The sequence below is a fragment of the Mauremys reevesii genome, linkage group 1 (assembly GCF_016161935.1).
Source record: "Mauremys reevesii isolate NIE-2019 linkage group 1, ASM1616193v1, whole genome shotgun sequence".
Taxonomy (NCBI): Eukaryota; Metazoa; Chordata; order Testudines; family Geoemydidae; genus Mauremys; species Mauremys reevesii.
In genome coordinates, this window is record NC_052623.1 from 162402151 (window position 1) to 162417934 (window position 15784).

The window sequence follows — 15784 nt, forward strand, 5'->3', positions numbered from 1 at the left end:
CCTGTTAACCAGTGCATATGTAGTGTTTTACCTGTAATGTGTCTAATTAAGTTAATTAGAACCAGAACAGACACTCCTGAGCTGCAGCATTTGGAAAGTGTGCTAGCAGGCCATCCAAAGGGACTAGGGACTAGGTGGGCACGCTATTCAAAAGCTCATTTGGGAAAGTGATCTGGTATGGAGCCTGAACTTGCTCATTAATATGGTCCTTCCAAAATGGTGTTATAATATACAAGTTGATTATGGATGGAGTGGAGGACTTGCCACTCTTCTGTGGATAGCAGACTTTGGATGTAAGGCTTGTCAGCTCAATGTCTTTCATAAGCTGCTAATAAACTTAAAGGAGTCACTAATCCGCCTTTGAGTTTGCAGGCAGAATTTTCAGTGTGCAATTTACTGTAAATACAAATGCTAGCATTTAGGGAACTAACTACTGGCTTTGTGGCGCACGCAGGTAGTTGGATGTATAAATTCAAATATTTGCACCAGCGACTCATTGATTCTGAAGGTGTAAAGACTGTTTTTAGATTTAATCCAAAACATTCTTGACTTTTTTATCATTGCTTAATAGATATTTGTACAGTATGCAACAGGAATAATTCAAAACACTATAGCTTGTAGCTGTAATGATACAAAATGTTACAGTACTTACTATTGTATGTTAGGTCTTTATTGTGAAATGCGTTACTTATTTTTCTATAAGTAACAATAGTGAACTTATTTTCCATTTTGCCACACTGAGACTTCACTTTTACCTTTTATTTCCTTAACTGGTCTATTTTTTAAACACCATTCCTATAACACAGCCTTAAAAATTAGCTTTAAAACATTTCATCAGGAAATTCCACCTTGATATTTTAAAATGGTACGCAAAGGTAAGTTTATGTCTAATCCAAAGGTAATTATAGATTCTCCAGGGAGTCTCCCATTAGTAGAAGACTTTCCCATTTAATGTATTTCTTTGGGAATATGCTATATGAAGCACACACTGAAGCCTTGTGAATGCTTATATCAGTGTGGAATTTTTTATTTTAAGAGAAGTTCTGTGGAAAATGACTTTTTCTGCGTGTATCATTGGTATCTTATTTTTAAAGAGAATGTATCTGGTATGTGCTTTATCTGAACATGAGGTGCCTCCTAAGTGTATGTTTTAAATATAGGCCTTCTAGTATGACACCTAGTGGGCAATCAAGATAGATATTTTGGAATGTCATTCACATTAGACAAGGATGATTAGCTTGTATCAGATCTACAAATACAGCATGTGAGGAAAAATATGTGAAGCAGCATAAACATTTCAGAGAGGTCCTTGTTGATGGCAATATGCATTACCTCTGTGGCCTGTAATGCAAAACATTTGTGTCATTTAAAGGAACATCAGGTATTTTCCATCTTGTTCACCCCATTAGATATTACCACAGGACATTAGAATATGCATCAGTGCAACTTGGATGATTTTTATGACATCTGTAAATGCAAGAGGAAGTTTCCTTCCCTTTGTGTTTTTTTCCTCCTCCAATATAGCCCTAAAAGAATAATATCCAAAACCATGTTTAAAATGATTTAAAACTCCCTGATACTTGGTTTAAGAGAATTCAGGAATTAGAAATGAGATTCAAGTGTGGACTAGAGGGTACAGTTAGCAATAAATAAAAATACAATTGTATGTCAGGTAGTGGAAAACTGTAGATGCAGAAGGTTTAAAGTCAAACGCAGATGTGATTTACAGTACCTAAGCCTGATTTAACATATTTTGGTCAACTTTACTTTTGAGCCTGTGGACAGAAGATTTTGGGGGGCTTTCATCTTGAGTGAATTCTTTCTATAGAATTGTCCATTTATTCCCACCTATTTCTTCCCTTCTGCTGCCCCAACAAAAATCCTAATGTACTTATATAAACCCAACTGCATGTCTTAATTTTAAGTAAGGTAGCTTCACTTTCTGCAGAATCACCTACAGACCACAGATCATTCATTCATTCATGCCCGTCACCCCAACCGGGGTATGGGCCGCCAACAACAGATCTCCATAGTCTTCTATCCTGGGCCATTCGCCTGGCTCTTTGTTCCAGTATAGTTTTTTTTTTTTATCAACCTGAAGGTCGCGTCGCAGGTATTTCTTGGGCGCCCTCTTTTTTTTCTTGGGGGGGGGGTCCACTGCCTGTGCTGTCTGGTGTTGTTTGGTTGCTGCTGCGTGTATGTGTGTCCCATCCCCCCCCCACCTTTCCTTCTTCTCTTCTCCTCCTGGGGGAGTTGATGGGTCCCTGAGGAGGATGGTGGATGTTATGGATGGTGGCCCAGATCTGATCTCCTTCCTGAGGCAGCTATATGAGATGAAGGTCTCTTGGGTCTTCCTGGTTGTTGTTTTGTCCTCCCCAGTTTCAGGCTTCCAGCAGGTTTCACTGAAGAGTTGTTTGTGGTTTGTCAGTCAGATCTGCCAAGCTCAGCCTCTCTCAGAGCTCTCTGATTCTTGCTGAGCTGCTGTGCTGCCTTACTTTTATTTTATTTTTACTTTGATGTCTGTGCTGTGCTGTGCCTGCCTGCTGGTCGATGATGCTAGGTAGTAGGTGAAGGGCTTCTCTTCCAGGGGGGTCTCAGGGTTGTTGTTGTGTTTGTGTTTGATTATCTTGGTCTTCTTGGATCTTGGTCTTGTCCAGAACTCACTTGAATTTTACTGTGATATTGGAACTTTCTTCCAAAGTGAAATGGAAATCTTATTCTTGGGACCAAACTGGCCTGTTGCAGAACTTATTTTGAAGACTAGCCATTTCCAAGGATGCCACATTTCTCACTTTGATTCTAATAATAATAGAATGATTATGTTTTTGACACATTCTTCCCAAAATAATTAAGAACACAATTTAATTTAAATATGGGAAGAATGACCATATGAAAGATAAATGTAATACTGCAACATTCAATCTTATAAGAAAATAGACTTTTCTGGGTGTATTGAAAAAGTCAATGCAGCAATATATTGGCTTTGCTGAAATAAAACAACTTTTTGTTACTGATTAATGTTGCATTTCCATTTAATACATTTTCCCCAGTGTAATCTTTGTTTCTATATTTGAATTAAAATGCATTCCTTTGTGAACTGTACTTCTCCAGTGTTTTTACTGGGGGGACTGTGGTGAGGTCTCTCTCTTACATAAAATGTCTATTTAATGTATTTTATTTCATCTCCTAAAATACCTTGTAGCTTAGAAAAACAAAATGATCTGCCAAGCAGGCCCCCAATTCAGCAAATCACATAAACGTAATAGTGGTCATGGCTTTAGTAATGTAGATATCTGTTCCCCCATGCACTGAATATAGTCCACCAAACCGTTATATATAGTCCACCAAAGAGCCATCAGAGGTTAATAAGTTCTGGTCACTAAAAGCATTGGCCAGATTCAAAATAGCAGCCTACAGTTGAAACTCTTCTAATCCCCTGAACTGTTCAGTCCCTAGAAATGGAGTATGCTCTTCTGGGTTCTAAATGAAGTTGAATATAACCCATTTAATTCCATGCCCAACTTGTCCTCAAGTATGACTTGTTAGCTGCTTTTATAGTGATTGAAAAATACTTAAGTGCGGATGTACAATAAGGAAAGCACCAGAATCCAAATTTAGTCTGTAGTCAGGGGCGGCTGCAGGCACCAGCATGCCAAGCGCGTGGTTGGGGCGGCAAGCCGTGGGGGGCGCTCTGCCGGTCGCCGCGAGGGCGGCAGGTAGGTTGCCTGCGGCGGCATGCCTGCGGCGGGTCTGCTGGTCCCGCGGCTTTTGGTGGACCTCCCGCAGGTGCGCCGCCGAATCCGCGTGACCAGGGACCTCCCACAGGCAAGCTGCCGAGGGCAGTCTGCCTGCAGTGCTTGGGGCGGCAAAATACCTAGAGCCGCCCCTGTCTGTCGTACTTTCCTTTGAATTTTTTCTGAGTTGTACAATCATAAATATAGCTTTATATTAACCTTGCTTTGCTTTGTCTCTGGCCACCAAAGGATTTTAAAAATTGCAGGCCCATCAATGAAGTTGTTTAACCACTTTCTTAGTAGAACAACAAGTTTAAACATTAATCTTTAAACACTGAATCTTTCTTGTTCTTTGACTTTATTATTCCTTGAAGTTTGGATTATTCAGTCTCTGAGTGAAAGTAGGAAGGTAAAGAAACTGGAAAAAAAACACAACCTACAGTATCATTCTTTTGTTTTCCTTCAGATTAAATTTTGTAGGTTAACTCTACCATTTGGTCCTTTCTCTGGCTCATTAATGAAACCTCTGGTAGAGGGTCCTAGAAAATAAGATCAGTCCTATGAATTGAGTATTTTAATTAGTTGGAATATGCATTCTTCATTAGTTGTCTTGGGACCAGATGCAGTCTACGTCGTTATTGTCCCAGTGCATGAGTGTTGGGGGTAAAGATAAATCTGTAACAAAGCTCTGACAGCAGTCATTAGTCTTTAAGATTAACAGAGCAGTTTTATACATTGGCTATATATTAATGAAACAAGAGTGCAGTATGTTGTAATAAATGTTTCTCCAGTAGTCTGGAAAGATGCTTCATAGTTGCAGAAGTCAGCTGGGTATTATTGTTCCTGTTTGTTGGGGGGCTGTGTTCCTTATTTATGGGAGCTTACATCATCATGAACATGAATGAAAAAATGCCAAATATTTATAATTGCCGCATGCTCATTATTTGAAGGATGTGTCAATTAATAGTGTGATTGGTAAAATGTTAGTCTAGAATGTCTTTATCCCTGTGCACAGAGGTACTGCAAACAGAAATAGTAGTAGGGTTTTTAATTAGGAGCATTGTTTGTCACTGTCATTAAATAGGTCCTAAATGACCCTGTGTTGTGAATTTAAATCCTAGGGGAATAGTTTAATTGGAGTACTAGATGCTGCAGGGTTCTCACTGACTACCACCCACACCTTAGCAACTGCCTGATCTCTTGCCAACATGTACTGCGGTTACTGTAAACAGGTGTGAAATTTGAAGCAAATCAATAGTATTTACCAAGTGAGAGCTCTGTTGTATGGACGGTCCTAGATGTGAACTGGAGTTCCAGTAAGAAAAGGAGATGTCTCTCTAGTGGGAGGATGTGACACATTTCAAAATGATGGAGAAGCAACCCAAACTAGTTGTTTCTAGAGACTTAGCAGGTAATTCGTTAACACACTTGGAAGCCAGGTATGATGTTTCTCAGTCCAATGGATTTGTGGAAAGTGTGCAAATTGTAGTAATAATAATGATACCCTCCCCAGCAGACAGCCAAATCTCCTAACTGGCTTTAAAAATGTCAATATAAATATGCAATGGCAAGGAAAGCAGCCATTTTTTAGTTCAAACCTACTATGAACTTTCAGCTAGTGAAGATTCTTTTCAAAATGAGCCCAGAAGTCACTTACTGTACAGAACCTTCGTTGTTAATTTTAACTGCTTAAATCCTCAGTAATAAACACTATACAAACAAACCTACTCTGCATATCCTAGGAGGCATGGGGACAAGAAAACCATGGGATTTGCAGAGATCCAGAGTTACCGTCTACAGCCGAGAAACTTTTTAAAAAATGTCCTACTGTTGCTAACCTCTCTCCAGCTTTATAGGTATTAGCAACGTAGGGGAGCCGTTGTGAAGAGCCTGCTGTCATGTTTAATACAATGTCATGTATCCTTGCTCAAAGCAGGTCTGATTGACATGATACTTTCAGAAACTGCCAGCCTGTAGAGAAAACAACCCAATGTCTCTCTTTTGAACCTGGGTATTTGAGTGGATTTTGTCTTATGTCTCTCTTCATTAGGGCAAATGCATAACTTAAATATATTACTAGATCCATTTACTTCTCTGGGACTATTCTCATACTTAAACTTAGGTATGGTTTTAAATACTTTGATGTATCAGGGCTAAAGTCATGGGAGTGCCTCGAACACTGGAATTATTTTGAATTGAATTGTTATATTTTAAATGCTGATTTGCCTCAGGCATTAAGAACTGTAAGTCTTATAGAAGAAGATTAATAAAAACAGTTCTCAGTTCTTATGGCATTACTCTGTAGGCAAGATATGAACCCCTTAAATTTCAGTACTAAAGGAACAGAACTTAAAAGATTTTTTTTGTCATAATACTTGACATTTTTATTCTATCTTAACTTTTTTTAAGCATTTCATAGTTCTTTTAGCTATGTGACATGCTGTAGGTAACAAAACCTGATGTGGATAGGACTTAAGACGCATGACAGCTCTGTAAGAAAATGAGCATCTGCTTACTTGCTTATTCTAGTTATTTCATGACCATGACAGAAGACATGCCCTTCTCCTGTCAGAAATTTATGTTAATAGACCTCCTTTGGTAATTCAGGATGGCTGATGACAGAAGTGACTTGAGTTTGTGTTTCAGAGGTGCATTTCTAGTCTGGTTAGGTGCTCCAGGAAAAAAAGCAAAGATAGTTTGGGTGTTAATATTTCAGAGGCTACTGCTGTGAAAATAGAAGTATGGCATTATATTCACGCTTTCACTAGTATAAAATACTTGGGGGGGGGAAATGGAGGACGATCATGCATTGGGTACAAAATAATTTCCCCGCAATACCTCACTTCACAACACTGATATACTCTTTTGGAAAAAAATGATGCTGATATTAAGATGCATTAAATGTGTGTGTGTGTATATATATGTATATATATATATATATATATATATATATATATATATATGTATATATATATCATAGATTTTTAAAGGCTTGAGTGAACAATTATGATAACCTAGTCTCTCATCTGCATTACATAGGCCACAGAATTTCATAAAGATAGATAACTTCACAGTTTAGTTCAACTATTGAAATGTGTTCACTTGACGCTGTTTGTGGTGTGTTAACAATTCTATTCCCTTATATATTTCAATGTAATTAACTTTTAATTTACATTTTCTAAGCCATTAAATGTAGATTTGCAAATATACAAAAACCATAATATACAGTGATAAATAATCCTGTTAGAAAAAAACTGACATGGTGGGTGGGGAACGTAGTGCCTTTTATCCTATGAAGTGAGTGGCAATATCGTTGTCTGATAGTGTGGCTCCAGGAAGAGGCTGCCCTGAAATTATTTGTGTCTAGATTAGAAAGCAAATCTAAATTTTGCCAAAATTCAGGGTAGCTCAGGTTAGGAGTTCCAAGTCTGACTTGACTCATGATCTGTAGTAGTAATAATGCATAACATTTCTCTAGCATCTTAAATTTTCAAAGCCATTAACAGCCACATAGTAATTAATCCTTAGAAGTGTGCCTCATCACTAGAAATAGGCAACATTCTGCCATCAAGATTGCCAAGGTTGTGGTGTTGTGTTTTGTTTTTTATGGATGCCCAACTCATGCCTTTGCAACTTCGTCTTCAGATTCTGCCTTTGATAATACATGTCCTAAATAGAGTTGTACAAATATAAATGAAAGCAACACTTTACCCTGCAGTTCAAATACAGTAAACATAATTTTTGATGCACAGCCTCTATAGAACCAGGTCACATTGCCATAGCTTTGTAGTCTCTGCAAGGTTAGCAGGGACAAAAAGCAATACATGTTTTTTCCCTCCTGCAAAATGTAAGTGGGTATGACTCAACGTGCACAAGGAGTAGATTGAGCAAACCATAATTTACAAAGCAAATAGGAAGGGGAATATTGGTAATGCAGGTGTGAAAACAGCATCCACCCAAATTAAGGTAATTCCTAGGGTATTTTTCTACCCTTCTCCAGTAAGAAATGTATACTGGGAACTGTTCCTCTCCATGCTGAAATGAGACTTGTGGCTCATCTGCACCAACAAGTGGGTGTCATGCTATGACTGTGGTGCTGTGTAGTTCAGACCTCAGTTAGAACATCACAGGAAATGAAATTAACCTCTGCACCAGCAATAGTCCCTAACACTGCACAGTGCCCTGATGCTTTCCTCAGTTATCCATATGATTTATTCCTGTTCCTTGAAATGATATATTGTGGGGTAAGAAGAGGCTGTATAAATACAAGGTTTCTGCTAGCCAGGATATAGACACATACTAATGGAGCATTTGTGTGCACCTGCTTATCTGAGGGAGGTTAAACCCTGTTTTTTTCCTTCAAATAGATACGAGTATAATGGTATGTATATAATAACAAATAATGCGTCTGTCTTCTCTATTTAGTTTGTAAGCTCTTCAGGACAGGGATGATCTCTTGCTATGTGTATGAATAGTGCCTTGTACAGTAGGGTCCTGATCTTGGTTGGGGCTTTTCCTGTAATACAAATGACAGCTCCCCTGTACTGGTCACAATTTCTTTATATCCCCAAGTTACACTTGATTGGTATGCACTATGTGGTCATTTCTTTTATCCGTGTCAGCCTCATCTGAGAAGTGAGAGGAGGGTGCTGTTTGGATGCTAATAGGTATGCAGACGGTGCCAGCTGGAGAGACTCTCCTGTAATAAAGGGGGGGTGGGACGGTGTATATGGTAGCCATGCTCAAGGGGAGTAGCATTCTCTTCTTTCAAAGTATGAACAGCCAGACTTTCCAAAGGGGGGAAAGTTCCATGAAAGATTCACGAGCATTAATTTGTTAGATAATCTCACATTACTGCTATGCTTGATGTCTTTTTAATGGAGGCAGTCAATAAAAGAGGGAAAAGCAGAGCTTTATTTGCACACATGAACAGGCACAAAGCTGGATTCTCAACTGGCGCTGGAGTGATGAGAGCAATCCCCAAAGAATGTTTCCTCCAGACCAGGCCTTGAATATTTAATAATGGTGAATTACCAGAACCCTTCAACCATAATGAAGGAATAAGCAGGCAATTAGAGCAAACTCCAAATCCCTAGCCCTAAAAAATAAATAATAAAAAAAAATAGCAGCCTGTTAACTCACTACCTTCAAATGTCTTTCCCTTCTGGTTTTTATTCTCCCATTTATTTGAAACCAATGCTGAGAAAGAGGCCTTCTGCCATCCCATTTTTTTTTAAAAAGAAGAAACCATGCTATCATCTTCTGTAGTAATATTCCCAGACACCACCACTTATTAAAGTGCTATTGTGTTTTGCATCGCTACTGTAGCATTTTTAAAAGGGATTGTACAAAGCACTTTAGAAACCATGATATCCCCTGTCTGTGTGTTCCATTCTATGCATCCGAAGAAGTGAGCTGTAGCTCACGAAAGCTCATGCTTAAATAAATTTGTTAGTCTTTAAGGTGCCACAAGTACTCCTGTTTTTTTTGCGGATACAGACTAACACGGCTGCTACTCTGAAACATGATAAATCAGTCTGTAATAAACACAATTTTTAATACCACCAATGTGTCAATAAGGTACCTTGTACCATAATATAAAGCACTAGTGCCACACTACTGCAGGGCAAGAGAAACATTATCCACTGGTATGCTTTAGGTTTGTTAAGCAGAAGAGTCTTATAAATCTTGAGCTGCTTGGCGCTCTAAACAATTGTTTAGTCTGCTTATGCCTAGTGTGACCATTGGTCAGAACTTCGTGGTTGGTTTTAGGACTTATAAATATTTTGTGTGTGTGTGTGTGTGTGTACATATAAATATATGGATGAGGTATGGAAAAGGAACTTTCCTAGCTTGTAGATGACACGAAAATTAGAATCAGAGAAAAGAATGAGAAACAGTGCAACCAGACTGAAGAGGATTTGGATTATTTAGGTAATTAGGTCAGCAGATGGCAAATGCAGTTCAATATAGAAATATGTAAAACAATTAGTCTGGGAAGAAGAAACCAATCACCCCAGCACACTAATCAGGAAAGAATTCATTGGTTATTGAGGAAAAAGTCATTAAAATCATCAGGACTATGGACAGAGCAATAGTGAACAATGCAAACACATTGCAAAATTGTACTAGCAAAGGGATGGAATACAAACCCCAAAATAAGCAATTGGGTTACTATGTAAGAGAGACTCCAGCCCATCATGCAATGTGTGTTTGTGGATATTATTTCCTTAGTATTACATGTGGGCTTGGAAATAGGAATCAAAGCCCCTACATATGTAATGCTTGAGACAACACTGTTCATGGAGAAGTGTCACACTATGAGATGTGGCCGACATGATGACATGGACTTGTAGAAGAGATTTGTTGGTCCCCATTTGATATTCTGTAGGTATTATTCATAGGAAGGATGTTATCACCTTGGAGAAAGCTGACGATGCAAGATGGCAACACCAATAACACCAGATTTTAAGGCACAAGAAAATGCTATTGAATCTATCCTCTGTGGCTGAAATGAGACTTTGAGATAACCTTGATGAGATATTCAAAATCACAGCAGTCAGATAAGGCACTTTTGTTTTTCACACTGACAAGTGGTGAAAAAACGTCATCTGTAAATTAGAAGCAGAGTGAATTGGGAGTAACACAGCATGATAATATTTAGAATTTGAGTAACAGCATGGTCCACATTCTCTGCTGGTGTACATTGATGCATCTACAGGGAAGTCAGTGGAGCTGTGCCAGTTTACACAGTACAGAGTTCGGCACTATATATTCGAAGTACTGTACAGACATTAATTAATAAAATCACCTGCCTCACAGTTTGGTGTTTTGTAAGATTATCCACATTTTACAGAGGAGGAAATTGAGGCAGGGTAATGAAGTGACTTGTCCAAGGCCACATAGCAAGTCATTGGCAGAACCAGCCTTAGAATTCAGGACCTCCTGATATCCAGTCCTGCACACATTCTTCCAAACCACACTGCCTTCCAGCAGATAATTGCTACATGCAGGCCTGCCAACAGCAGTTCTGGGCCCCAGGGCAGAACAATCAATGCCCCCCCTTGAAAGGGATGGTTGAGGTTAATGACACTACTTTTTATCCTATTGATAACACATTAGAACCCACCATGCGTAAGTTATGATGTTGCTTGATCTAGTTAACTTATTTTTTCCAGTTACAGCACCAGTATTAAACAAATTGTGAGCCTAAATATGAGCTGTAAAATTTGTTATTTTGAATTATATATTTAATTTAAATAAATACACTGTGGAATGAAATTAATTAATATGTAAGGCATTTAAAGAAGCATAGAGTAAGAAAATACCTAAAATATCAAATAGACTAATTAAACACCTAATCGTGATTCATGTGTAATCTAATGACAAGGAAAAAACTGATATACAAAATGTAACTGAATATTACCAACAAAGTTAAAATGTACAATACAATACTTGCACTGCTGGTGCTGTGGGACATTAACACCCAGAGCAGTGAGGAAACGGCAGGCATGGCACGCCACACCTAGCGGCAGATATTCGAGGAGGCGGCCAGGGACAAAGGCAGAGGGAAAACCTGCGTCTCATTCCGTGGCAGAGCGGTGGAGGTGGCTTCTCATCCTGTGCTCATGATAGCAGCTCATCAGCCAGTGCTAGCAGCAGCGAAGTGGGGGCTATCCCCAGCTGCCTCTCAGCGAGCTTAGAGCAGCTCGATTGGGTGGCTGAACTTGCTGGCTTGTGTTTGGCGAGGAGCCTGCAGTCTTGGGGGAGGAAATCTGGCAGTGCAGAGGGAGTTTGTTCCTCTTTCAAGTCTCCCTTTTTCAAGTTCCTCAGCCCCTCAGCCGGAGAGCCAGCACGGCAGGCACAGTGGCTCCCAAACAGCCAGAGGAGGCAGCAAGCTTCATGGTTCCCAGGCTGCTCTTGCTGAAATCTGCCAGACCAGCGGGGTGCAGCAGTGCTCTGGCAAACTGCTACTGTCACAATGGGGGACGGCACTCTGTACAGAGCATTTTATCTTATTTTTATTAATAAAATACATATCTATCCCAGCCACCCGGGCCCTTGTAAATCGCCAGGCCCCTGGGCAATTGATCCCTTCCCTTCCCCCTCCCCATTTGCATGGAATGTATTATTGGAAACCACCTTTGAATATTCCCATTCCCACATGCTGTCATGTTATCTCTTTGTGTTTGAGAGAAACTTCTGTACAGTGAAATTCTGAGATCTCACACAATACATTCCTTCTTCTGAGATGGTTTTTAATCATTATCTGCCATTGTTCCAAAACAATATTCCATCCTCAGAATGCTTGAGGTTTTTTCCCTTTAGGGCTGCCTTCGCACTAGAAAATAACTCATGTTGACTACAGCCTCTGGACTAGGAAATTTGCTATGATTACGGATATTGTTTTCTACATGGATGAGCATTTTGATTTTTAATTTAATCTGAAAATCATCTACAGTAATTCACTAAATCTAGATTTCAACAGCCTTTACCTAAAGAATCTCAAATAATGATGAACGTAAACTCCATTTCTGATGTATCTTTTAACATCAGTGTTTCAGGTGAAGTTGCATTTCCTGACATAGAACCCAGCAAAGAAACATGGAAGAAGTGAGGTCCTGCAGGGATCTGTCCTGTGTCTGGTTTTATTACATGTCTTAAAAAATGATTTAGATAATGGCCTAGAGCAGTGGTGAGCAATCTACGGCTCACGGGCCACATGTGGCCCATCAGGGTAATACACTGGTGGGCTGCCAGACAGTTTATTTACATTTGCTTGGCCGCCTGCAGCTCCCAGTGGCTGCAGTTCGCCGTTCCCGGCCAATGGGAGCTGTGGGAAGTGGCGGCCAGCTCATCCCTGCGGCCTGACCCACTTCCCGCAGTTCCCATTGGCTGATAACGATGAACCGCAGTCACTGGGAGCTGTGGGCGGGCCATGCAAATGTAAACAAACTGCAGGTTGCCCACCCCTGTCATAGAGAGAACACTTATAAAGTTTGTAAGCAATACCGCGCTGGGAGGGGTTGCAAGGATCTGAGGGTTGCAGTGGATCACAAACTAAACATGACTCAATAATGTAAGACTGTTGCAAAAAAGGGAACATCATTCTGGGATGTATTAGCAGGATTGTGTAAGCAAGACACAAGAAGTAATTCCACTGTACTCTGTGCTGATTAATCCTCAGCTAGAGTATTGTGTCCAGTTCTGGATGCCACAATTTCAGGAAAGATGTGGACAAACTGGAGAAAGTCCAGAGAAGAGCAAACAAATGATTAAAGGTCTAGAAAACAAGACCTTCAGGGAAAGATTGTGGAAAAACGAGTTTGTTTAGTCTGGAGAAGAAAAGAGAAGACTGGGGTGGGGGAGGGAAGGGCATAACAATCTTCAAGTACATAAAAGGTTGTTATAAAGAGGAGGGTGATGAACTGTTCTCCTTAGCACTGCAGACAGGACAAGAAGCAATGGGTTTAAATTGCAACAAGGGAGGCTTAGGTTGGACATTAGGAAAAACTTCCTAACTGTACAGGTAGTTAAACACTGGAACACATTACCTAGGGAGGCTGTGGAATCTCTGTCAATGGAGGTTTTAAAGAACAGGTTAGACAAAAATCTGTCATTGATGGTCTAGATAATACTTAGTCCTGCCTCCCTGCAGGGGACTGGACTAGATGACCTATGGAGATCCCTTCCAGACCTGAATTTCTATGATTTCTCTGGAAGATGTGAATTCAAATTAGCTCTCACCTCCCTCTAAGCCTTTCTAGGAAAGCAGCAAGTTTACTTGTGGTTTGGATGTCCCAAAGTTTATACACCATTTTTTAGAACTAATCCATATCAGTTAGGCCAATCCCTTAGTTAAGAGCTTGGATCCTTCACCTTCAGTTGGCAGAAATAAATCAGCCTTATATTCTTGTGCCCTACATAAAACAGAATCCTTTTAAATGAGGTCTTTTTTTTCTCCATCTTTTTGCTCTATGTCAAAAGTTTCTAACTATTCAAACTATAATTATCATTTATGCTTGAAATTTTATGTTTGCAATATTTAATTAAGCATCAGCTCAAATTCCCCAAAAACTATTAATACTTGACATGCTTTTTATTATATGGTGTTATTTAAAACCAAAGAAGTTGACATTGTTGCTTCTTCATGTGTACATAGATTTTAAGGAGCAATCTGTTTTTCTAATCTAGACTTTCATCCTTTCCTCTTAGATAAATAGAAGAATGTATTAAAGTCACTTGTTTGAAAGTCATTTTGTTTAAGTTCTGTAGCAATGAATTTAGTTCCTCTCCTCTGTGATCTGCCTCAGTTTTATATCACATTATCTTGGTTATTTCAACCTGATTTTGCAGTATTATTTTGCCAGAAATGATAATCCATCTAAAACTGGTTTGTTCAGAACTCTGAATCTCTCCTTTGATGATTATAATAGAACAATAGACCAAGTAACTCAATCCTGTAACCAACAACTTTTCCCATGTAAGTGCTGTCAGTTCGTTTGCAGTATATTGAAATATTTTGCATGTTTTACTCCTTCTACCATTTACTCTTAGAGATGGAACTACAACCAATATTTCTCCTTTATGCCTTTTCTTATGTAACCCTTCTGCCGGGCCGAAACGATAGCAGCAAGAGCTGGGTTCAATACATAGGGGTCCCTTCCCCACAACATAATGCAAAACCAGCTTGAGCCCCCACCCAGTGACCTGGGAAAATCTTACACTCACCCCTGGGCACCTCGAAGAGGCAATACTTCCCCTCTCGCAAGCACAGAGTCTTGGTGTAGCAGAAAAGGTTTAATTACATGACAAACAACAAGCATTAAATTGGGAAAATACCTCAGCTAGAGTTCATAGGTCAAACCGTGAGCAAAGACCCACCCCAGCAAATTGGGCCATGTCCTTCTCTTGGGGCCCTCGAGTCCAGCAACCCCCAAATCACCCACAGTCCCAAAAGTCCCACAATCCAAAAGTCTCTGTCCTGGGTCAGTGCAGCCCCAGAGCTCAAGAGTCTCTCTGCAGAGGTCCCCCTCCCCAGCCTGGGTAGAAAGGGGCATCTTACATGGTTTCAGGGCCAACTGCCCTGCCTCTTCATGGGGTTCTGCTTCCACTAGTCATCTCCGCAAACAGCTCAGCTCCGCTTGCTCTGTGGGCTGCTCCACTCTGCCAGCTGCTCTGGTCCACCAGCTGTCCTGTGAGCCACTCCAGCCGTCCTCGTGAGCTCCTTGGCTCCACTCGCCCAGTGGCTGCACAAACTGCTCCACTCTGCTCTGCTCCACAGTATGGCTTCAGGCTCCCCCACTCATTAGCACAGTACTCAGTGCTCTCAGCTCAGCAAGTCCAGCTCTTCAGTGATTTCAGCTCTTCAGTGATTCCAGCTCTTAGTAGGGGAGCCCCAGTACCAGTGAATTCAGCTCAGTAACCTGCATTTAGATTCTTAAGGGAATCAAAAATTAACTCTGACATTTCACAGTGGAGAGAGGCACAGGTGGAACTGGTGCTTCTGGCTCACACAAAGAGCCTGCACCACCAAGTACAGATCTCTGTCCCCAGCCTCTCTCTCTTGACTGGGTTTTGGAACCCATGTCCCTTGTCTAGTAAGTGCTATTTAGTTGACAATGAAACCCTCTATCATAAGACAGTTTTGTAGTTCCTCATTTACTTAATCGGGATGACAACATTTTATTGCCCCTGCCCCAATAACAACAAAATTGGGGCTCCCATAGCTGTGAAAATAACCATCCCAGGCTGCTTTGCGGTATGCTAAGTGGGGTGGGAGTGCCCATGCAAATAACTGAAATGCTAATGCGAATATTTGAAACTTCTTTCCGCACTCCCCATAATCTACCACCAGATGTCAGGGTAGAGCTCATCCTGACTCTGCTTACACTTACATTCCTTTGCAGCTTTCTTCAAATTAGCAATGGGTAGTAACTGCAAGAACAGGAAACAATCCCAGTAATCAGATGTTGCTACTGTTGGCAACAGCTCTGGCAGCATATGCCCACTTTGTAAAACAAAGCCATTTGTAAATCCATAAACTGAGA

At 40.3% G+C, this 15784-nt stretch overlaps 1 protein-coding gene across 2 annotated transcripts in view; it reads left to right on the forward strand.

The window, feature by feature from the left end:
- The window catches only part of DSCAM (DS cell adhesion molecule), a 627413-nt gene that overhangs the window by 275161 nt on the left and 336468 nt on the right, over nucleotides 1-15784 (forward strand). The gene's annotated exons all lie outside the window — the stretch shown is intronic.